This window comes from Gymnoscopelus braueri, assembly GCF_963280865.1.
Source record: "Gymnoscopelus braueri genome assembly, chromosome: 22".
NCBI lineage: Eukaryota > Metazoa > Chordata > Actinopteri > Myctophiformes > Myctophidae > Gymnoscopelus > Gymnoscopelus braueri.
The window spans coordinates 12,583,785-12,592,075 of NC_137624.1; positions in this window are offsets into that span (position 1 = coordinate 12,583,785).

The following is an 8,291-nucleotide window of genomic DNA, read 5'->3' on the forward strand; positions in this document are numbered from 1 at the left end:
TCATTCCCTTTGTTGTGCCAAATCTGGGTTGAACGTGATCCGTGGAGCTGCCTCTGGTGTTGTGATCGTGGACGTTTTTTGAAATATTTGTACAGGTACAGGGGGATCCCAATGTTGTGTAGTATCTTGTAGACTAGGCCCATTGCAAGTTGCTGTACTCTGTCCTCAACCCTGAGCCATCCAACAATAGATGGGTTTTGAGTTTGAGGCCAATACTAGTTTGTTTTGGGAAGCTTGGAGCCTTATTTTTAAAGGTATCATGACATTCATTTTCACTTTTTTTATTTTCAATGTTTTATTTGGGGTTTTATGACCTCAATTACACCCAAAAAACCTGAACTTAGAACATTCAGTGGATTTTCTGTGGTCTGGGGTTTTCTGAATAATTAGGCTGAAAAGTAATCTGAGCTTGGCCCTTCGACAGTGAGGTCACTGTCGATTAATCCCGCCCACTCTCCTCCTCGCACCTCCCCTCCCCTATCCTTTCCTTTGGGGGGGGCGGAGCAGAGGCGATGATTGACAGGCAAAATCCCTCACCAGCGACACCCGCAGGCAAAGATTTCTTTTTTCATTGCAGTTGAAAAGGCTTTAGAAATGTGAGAGAAAAACACCTGCCATTGATCACTGGAATGGAATTTTCACTTAAAACTTTTTGTACACTTTTGAAGGACCAGGACAAAGACTTTGAATGTGGTGTAAAAGTGAATGTCATTAAACCTTTAAGGCCTTGGTGGTGTTGTGATACCATGAGGAGCAGCGTGCATAGTCAAAATGACATTGTATGAGGGCCCCTGCAAGAATCTTCATGGTATTCTAGGGGGGAAATCCTATACAAATAGTGTGTTCTTGTATGTTGCTCTAAATGTTGTTTAGCGCAGTGGTTCTCAACCTGTGGATCGGGACGCCCATTGAAAATAGCTGATCTACAAGCTCACAACGCCTCGCGTTGCACAGCGTTGTGAACTTTAGATCTGCTATTTTCACAAATATGATTATTTTGAGGGGTCACGCGTCACGGCCTGAAAAGGTTGAGAACCACTGGTTTAGAGCATTATTGGTTCTCAAAGTGGGGTCTGGGCATGGGGGGGGGGGGGGTCCCCAGCAAAATGTTAATACAGCATCACAATCATTTTAACCACTTTATCCATTCATACATTGGCTATTTAAAATTCAATAATAGCAGATGTACAAGCTCACAGGCAGCGTGTCACTTTGTGCCGCGCTGCAAGCCTGTACAATGTACATCTGCTATTTTTGAAAAATGTTCAAACATCTTGAAAGTGTTTGAAAAATGTTGAATAATCTGAAAATGTGTAACATAAATCTTCTCTTCTGGGAGTCCCTGGCAAAAAAACATTTTCAGATGGGGGTCCGCGGCCAAATACATATAATTTGGCACGAAAAAGTTTGAGAACTATATAAGCAGTGGTTCCTTGCCATGGTTCACATGACGCTCGTCTGTCATGATATGACAGTCATGTTTCAGGGCTAAGTGGTTCCCAAACATTTTCATGTCAAGGACCCCAAAATGTATCTATATGTTTTTTGGCCACAGACTCTCATCTGACAATGTTTTGTGCCAGTGACCCCATATTTAAGATTTGTGTTGTAAATTTATTTTTGGTTAAAGTGGTTAACTGAAGCAAGCCAAAATAAGCAACTAAACTTAAGAAACAAGTCCCTCCCCCCCCAAAAAACTTGCTTATAATAAGCAGACTTGGCAACGCTGCTGGCTGCAGCCCGCGGGAAGGCGGAGTTGGACGGTCCAGACCCGCCCACATCCAGTACCTATAATTAGACATCCCACAAGTTCATTTTGGCCAATTCTTCCAGTTTTTTGCCCAGGCCCTCCGGGTACCCCAACTTTGATTGGCTCCCACAAAGTTTCCCAACAGAGTTGGGTTGGAACAAATTGAGAGGTGTTAGTAGACACCTTTATGAACACATTTGTGAAGAAAGCTATTGGTAAGCAATTATTTTCCAGATGTCAAAAATGGGGCTAACTTTCCCTAACTACTAGGCCAGGGCCCATCCTATGGGGGCCCACCAGGGAGGCCAATAATGAAAGGAGAGTAAAGAAAATGGAAGGGGGGTAATAATAATAATGTCTGATTTAGTTGATTGTAAATACAAATATTTTAAAACGTTTTTAAATTATATGATCTTTTGTTAAATAAAATCACTTATTTTTGTTAAACTCGAATGCCGCTCCGGTTATGCAGTAACCATAGTACCTGTTGTCCATTGTACACATCTGTCTGTCTGTATTCCTTTTATGTCCATATATGGCTGTATCTGTCTGTCTGTCTGTCTGTCTGTCTGTCTGTCTGTCTGTCTGTCTGTCTGTCTGTCTGTCTGTCTGTCTGTCTGTCTGTCTGTCTGTCTGCCTGCCTGCCTGTCTGTCTGTCTGTCTGCCTGTCTGCCTGCCTGCCTGCCTGCCTGCCTGTCTGTCTGTCTGTCTGTCTGTCTGTCTGTCTGTCTGTCTGTCTGTCTGTCTGTCTGTCTGCCTGCCTGCCTGCCTGTCTGTCTGTCTGTCTGTCTGTCTGTCTGTCTGTGTCCCTTTTGTGCCCATATGTAGATCTCTTTATCTGTCTGTTCCCATACATGGAAATCCCTGATGTCATCAGTATTATGCCCATATATAGGCATATTGGTTGTTTCGGCGGTTCTGGACAATGGGATGTCCATATGCCTACAGTATCAGTTGTCCAGAACCAACAATATCTCATGCCGGGGACTGCACTCTCTCAGGTCCTCTACATGTGTGCGAGCCAGGCCATAACAGGCATGCATGGCAACGGTTTGTTTTGTGTGTGATGTCAGACCAGAACTTTGGTTAGTGTTAGCCTATGTAAGGTGTTGTGTTGAGAGAGAGGTTGACACAGAGCAGATCTGCAGATCGGGGCAGAAATCGACAGATGCAATTCAAATAACCTAAACTAATTGATAGAGCTCGAGAGACAAAGACAAGACAAGAGAAGATACGCAGAACAGGAAAAAGTAGTGACGAGGGAGAGATGTTGCGCTGGACAGTGCATGTGAAAGGAGGACCAAAGAGAGCCGGCCGTGCTGCTGTAGCAGTGGGTAACAAGGTGTACTCTTTTGGAGGGAACTGGTACGGGGAGTCCTACCCCTATGAGTACAACATGGGTGAGATTGATGTCCACGTCTTCAACACTTTGTCATTGCACTGGGACAAGTTGCCCCCAGTGACACATGAAAAGGGAAAACATCCCCCCTGCAGCCGTCACGGCCACACCGCGGTGCTGATAGGAGATATGATCTACATCTGGGGAGGACGTACTTACGCAGATGAATGCTGCAACATTCTTTATGCGTTTGATGTCAACGGCCACGGATGGTTCAAGCCTGAGATTTCTGGGACTGTTCCAGGAGCAAGAAAGAACCACTCAGCCTGTGTCTTGGGGAAGGTCATGTATATCTACGGAGGGCACTATCAACTGACTAAACATAATAATAATATCTACAAGCTGGACACCACCACCATGGTCTGGTCCTTGATTAACACAAGAGGCGATCAGGCACCGGCTTCATCATATCACTCTGCCACCATCATCGGGACAAACATGTTTGTATTTGGGGGTCAAGGTGACCAGAACAACTACAACAACATCAGTGTGTTTGATACAGAAACCAACTTCTGGCTGAGCACGCCTTCTGCACAGCTTCTCCCAGAAGGACCAGAAGGACGCTGGAGTCATTCAGCTTTTGCCTACAATGGGGAGCTGCACATACTTGGTGGCCACAGCTGGGACCGGAGCTTCAATGATCTGTGGAAATTCAACCCAGAGACCTTCTCTTGGAAGAAGGTTGAGCCTCAGGGGAAAAGCCCATGTTGGCTGTCTGTGATGTGCTGTTGCATGTTGGGAGATTGTATCATTGTCTTTGGAGGATACACACCCAATCTGTACATCTTAGAATTAAGTCCTAAAAATTAAGTTATAGTCTGAAGATTTTATGCAAGCGAGCAGTTACGAGGAGCAGTCGATAGGCACTCTGCTGTGACATATCTCTGGTCCATAGTGTTAGTGAGTTTCACCACGCTACTTAATACGAGGCCCTCGGGCCGGATGCTGCCCATGCTTCATATTTATGCGGCCCTTTATTGTCATAGTAACTACCAATAAAAAATATATAATTATTATCCTTTCATTGAGGACAAATCATTAAACCAAGACAAAGACAAATCATTAAACCAAGACAAAGACAAATCATTAACATTCATGATTTGAAGGACATTTCAACAAACATGGGGGAAGAGTTTGCTTTTATGGAGGCAAATAACAAGTGCCATCTTTGCCAGAGAAAATGGGCAATCTAGTATATTTACCATTCTCTGATTTATTGCAACAGCACTCTGTCAGTGTCCACATTTTGACCTGCACTGACATTGTTCTTGTGAAGTAGTTTTGTCGTTAATAGTGAAGTTTATATAGATCGCTGTGTCCTTTTAGAGACAAGCCTACTGTAAACTGCCCACCCTACTGTCCTCTCGCAGACGGTCTGCAGTCACATGTCTTTTCATCCACTTTTCATTTTCAAGTCCAGTCATGATAGGCATACAGTATATGCAGAGGCAAAAGCTGGCATAAAAGGGGTATATGGTAATAATGACTTTAACTTGTTCTGTATTCTCTATATGACATTGACATGGGGTTATTATATATTGATTGATTGATTGAAATTTTTATTAGGCAAAAGAATGTAAAACAACACAGTTACATTTATAATACTTTTGTCTAAAAGGTCCGACCAAAAAAGTCCTTGCGGACTTGTTTCCGTTGGGGTCCTTAATATAGTAACTCTAAACCTAGTATGTGGTAATTCAACCGATATAAACACATAGGACATTCTATGTGGAATATACAGCACTGAACATTACAAAAGGCTAGCGTAGAATATACACTTGTGAGAGTTACATACGCACAAAGACATGGCCACACACACATTGTATGCTTCTTCTTGATCTCTAATGAACTCTGCGGCATATCAAGGTATATGTGTTGTGTGTGGTCTATTGGACACTATATCGGGAATAAATAACTTTATTACACAAGAGTGCATTGTGTAGGTTATGACTATTAATAACCGTAACATTTTCAGATCATATTTTAATCAATGGTTATTGCATTGACTCTATTCATTTAGAGTGATTAGACTATTAGACTATATTCATGCTTCCATTAATTGAGTGTACTTCTTTTTTCTCACTGCATATTGACTTTAGTCATATTTTATTGTGTGATCACTAAAGGTGGTGTGTGTGAATTGAGTGTGCGTGAACTCGTGAAGGCTTGTGTACTATAATTGCCTGTGATGAACAAACCCATGACCCACCCAAACTTCAAAATGTCCCAGAGTTATTGCCTGCCATGATGTATATAATATGCATATGACTCGGATAATGGTAGCTGATTCAGATACGGTTCTGCCATTCCAGGAGGTGTGATTATTATCCCAGGAAAGCGAAAGGAAGGATGGTGGCTATGTTGGAGAGGCCTGGAACTGCATGCCGGCTAATCCGCTTTTAATTAGGGTAAGTAGAGGGAGTGTGGGACCCTCATGGATTAGTCACAGCACATTGACAAAGCACCAAGCTGGGACCAGTGTACGGATGCGTTGCCAGTGGCCAGTTAGGGCCACACTAACACCCTCTCATGCGTGAAAAAATGCTCTTCCCTCTCCCAGCGGCTACCTTGGATTTGACCTTTTTGCTTTTAATGCTGAAGGATCTCTGGTCTCTAGTGGGTGAGGAGGATAAGTTACAGCATATGATTCACTCATTTCCCATCCTGGTCTCATTGCTCTCTCTCAGCTGATAGGCTAGTCTATCTGTGCTCACCCCTGCACCCTATTATCAACCCTTTTTGCTAATCCCAGGGCACTTTGTCTTCCTCCTTATGATCTCTCTCTCTCTCTCTCTCTCTCTCTCTCTCTCTCTCTCTCTCTCTCTGTCTCTGTCTGTCTGTCTGTCTGTCTGTCTGTCTGTCTGTCTGTCTGTCTGTCTGTCTGTCTGTCTGTCTGTCTGTCTGTCTGTCTGTCTGTCTGTCTGTCTGTCTATTGTCTCTGGCTATAGAGTTTATCAAAAGAACCAATTAAGACACAAAAGTCTAGTACAGAATCACGCCACTTACATGGAAATGCTGTCTTATTGTGAGTGCTCTGTCTTAAAGAATATGAACACGTCGTGTCAGTGGGTAATCTCACAGTACTATTTGGCTAAAATACTAGACTAAGCTACTGATGAATTTTGATATAACAACAAACAATTAAGTCAATTTCAATTTGTCCTGGCCAGTTGAGGGAGGTGTAGTTCAGGATATAAGAATCAATAATCAAGATTCTTTATATTCTTGATGTTTGCACATGAACAGTGATAGACTGGGTGCTGAGTCTGCTGACAGACTAAATTGCAGAGAAATAATGACCTTTTTTCCATTTTCCAACAATGGGCGGATCAGACACGTATGAGGGGGCAGAAATAGGTACAACACAGAAATAGGTACAACACAAATGATTGTTGAAAATTGGGCACAATCATCACAGCAAATCCATCACGCTTTAAAAAGAAAGAACGAAAGAAACAGAATTGATTGTCATGTTTAATAGAGCCTTGTGAACTTCATTAAATAACCTCGAACCGCTGCACTGCCTTGCTCGAGGGAGCTTTAATGGGGAAATGGTGTTCATGCTCTTGAGAGGCACCTTATTGATTTGTGGGTTCTTAACATTAAACTATTTCTGCTGTTATTATCTGAATGGGGAAAAGTAGATCAATAGCCTTCGTTTGATAAGCTACTGAAAAATAGGCTACATTAAATCACAGCTAAAGTGGCTTTTTTTTATTTTTTATTTTACAGGCCATTTTAAAGGTTAATTTCGAAATTACCCGGCTGCCAATAAAAGCCCCTCTAACCATTGTGAAATAACCGCCAGCAGCAGTCTCTCCACTGGCACAGGCAAGAGAAGGGACACACTTACTACTAGACATGGCAGCTACTGTTCACAATGTGCAACACTGGGTGGCAGTATTGCTCTCCAAATAACAATAAAAACAACATATCTAGAAGAGTAGCAAGGACTTGATCTGAAATGTGATACTGCCAGGGGCATTGTATGAGGTCTACAAATAGAACATGTTTAAGTTTAATACCAGGAGAGTGCCATTAGAATGAAATAGGCCTCGATTTTTTGGGGGGACAGATGCTTTGGGCTGCACATCATCACATTACTGGCAATGAACTCAAATCATGTTTCAATCGTTTTTTAAGCTTGTAATGTAGACAATTCCTGTTGCATAGTGTAGTACAGTGGTTCTCAAAGTGAGGTCCGGGGACCACCAGGTGCCCTTGAGGGATTTCCAGGGGTCCCTAGCAAAATTAGTGTTAATATAGCGTCAATATCAGTTTAACCACTTTAACCCTATGTTATACATCGGCTATTCAAAAATAACTTATCTATAAGCTCATGATATTTTGCGTTGTGACAATCTTGTACATCTGCTATTTTCTAAATGTTTTACATTTTTTAAATAACAAAAATCTTCCCTTAAGGGAGTCCCTGCCACAAAATCATACAGTTAAATACAGACCAATAAAGACAAAACAACATAATGTGGAGGGGGAGATAGTGCACAAAATATTTGTGGCAAGGGAAAATGAATGCAGCATTCTGTTTCGTGAGTTGAAACATTGAGGTACAATTATAGAAAATGATGGTCACAGTCAAACAAGTAAAAAAAAATGTTATCAGACAATAACCTGTACATATGACAATTAATACGACAACTAAATATATGGGGAATTCCTGTGTGCCCGAATCCGAAAATGGCATTGGAGCAAACAAGTTTGGAGGACACATGTGGCACACATCAACAAACCCAATGAAACTACATATCACTTCACACATTTGAGACTCTAGCAAAAACATTATCAACTAGAACTATAGGATAATATTTCACTTGTAATTTTTGTATTTAGGCCTAATAAGATAAATAGCCTATATCATAGACAAAGCCTCAACTAAATTGCAAGTAAAATGTTGAATAGTTAGGCTACTGCTTTCATTAAGGCACTTGATAAAATAAATGCTGTACAAAAGCTATTTGTCATATTGCAAAAACATTGCAAGACAGCCGGAGGGTATGAACCATCTTTACCAAGTTTGTGAGAAAGAGTAAGTAGGGTCAATTATAAAATCACACTATATTTTCCCCCGTGCATGCAGGCTCTCGGGGCCCGTTCCCTCAGCACAGAGCACAACAGAGAAAT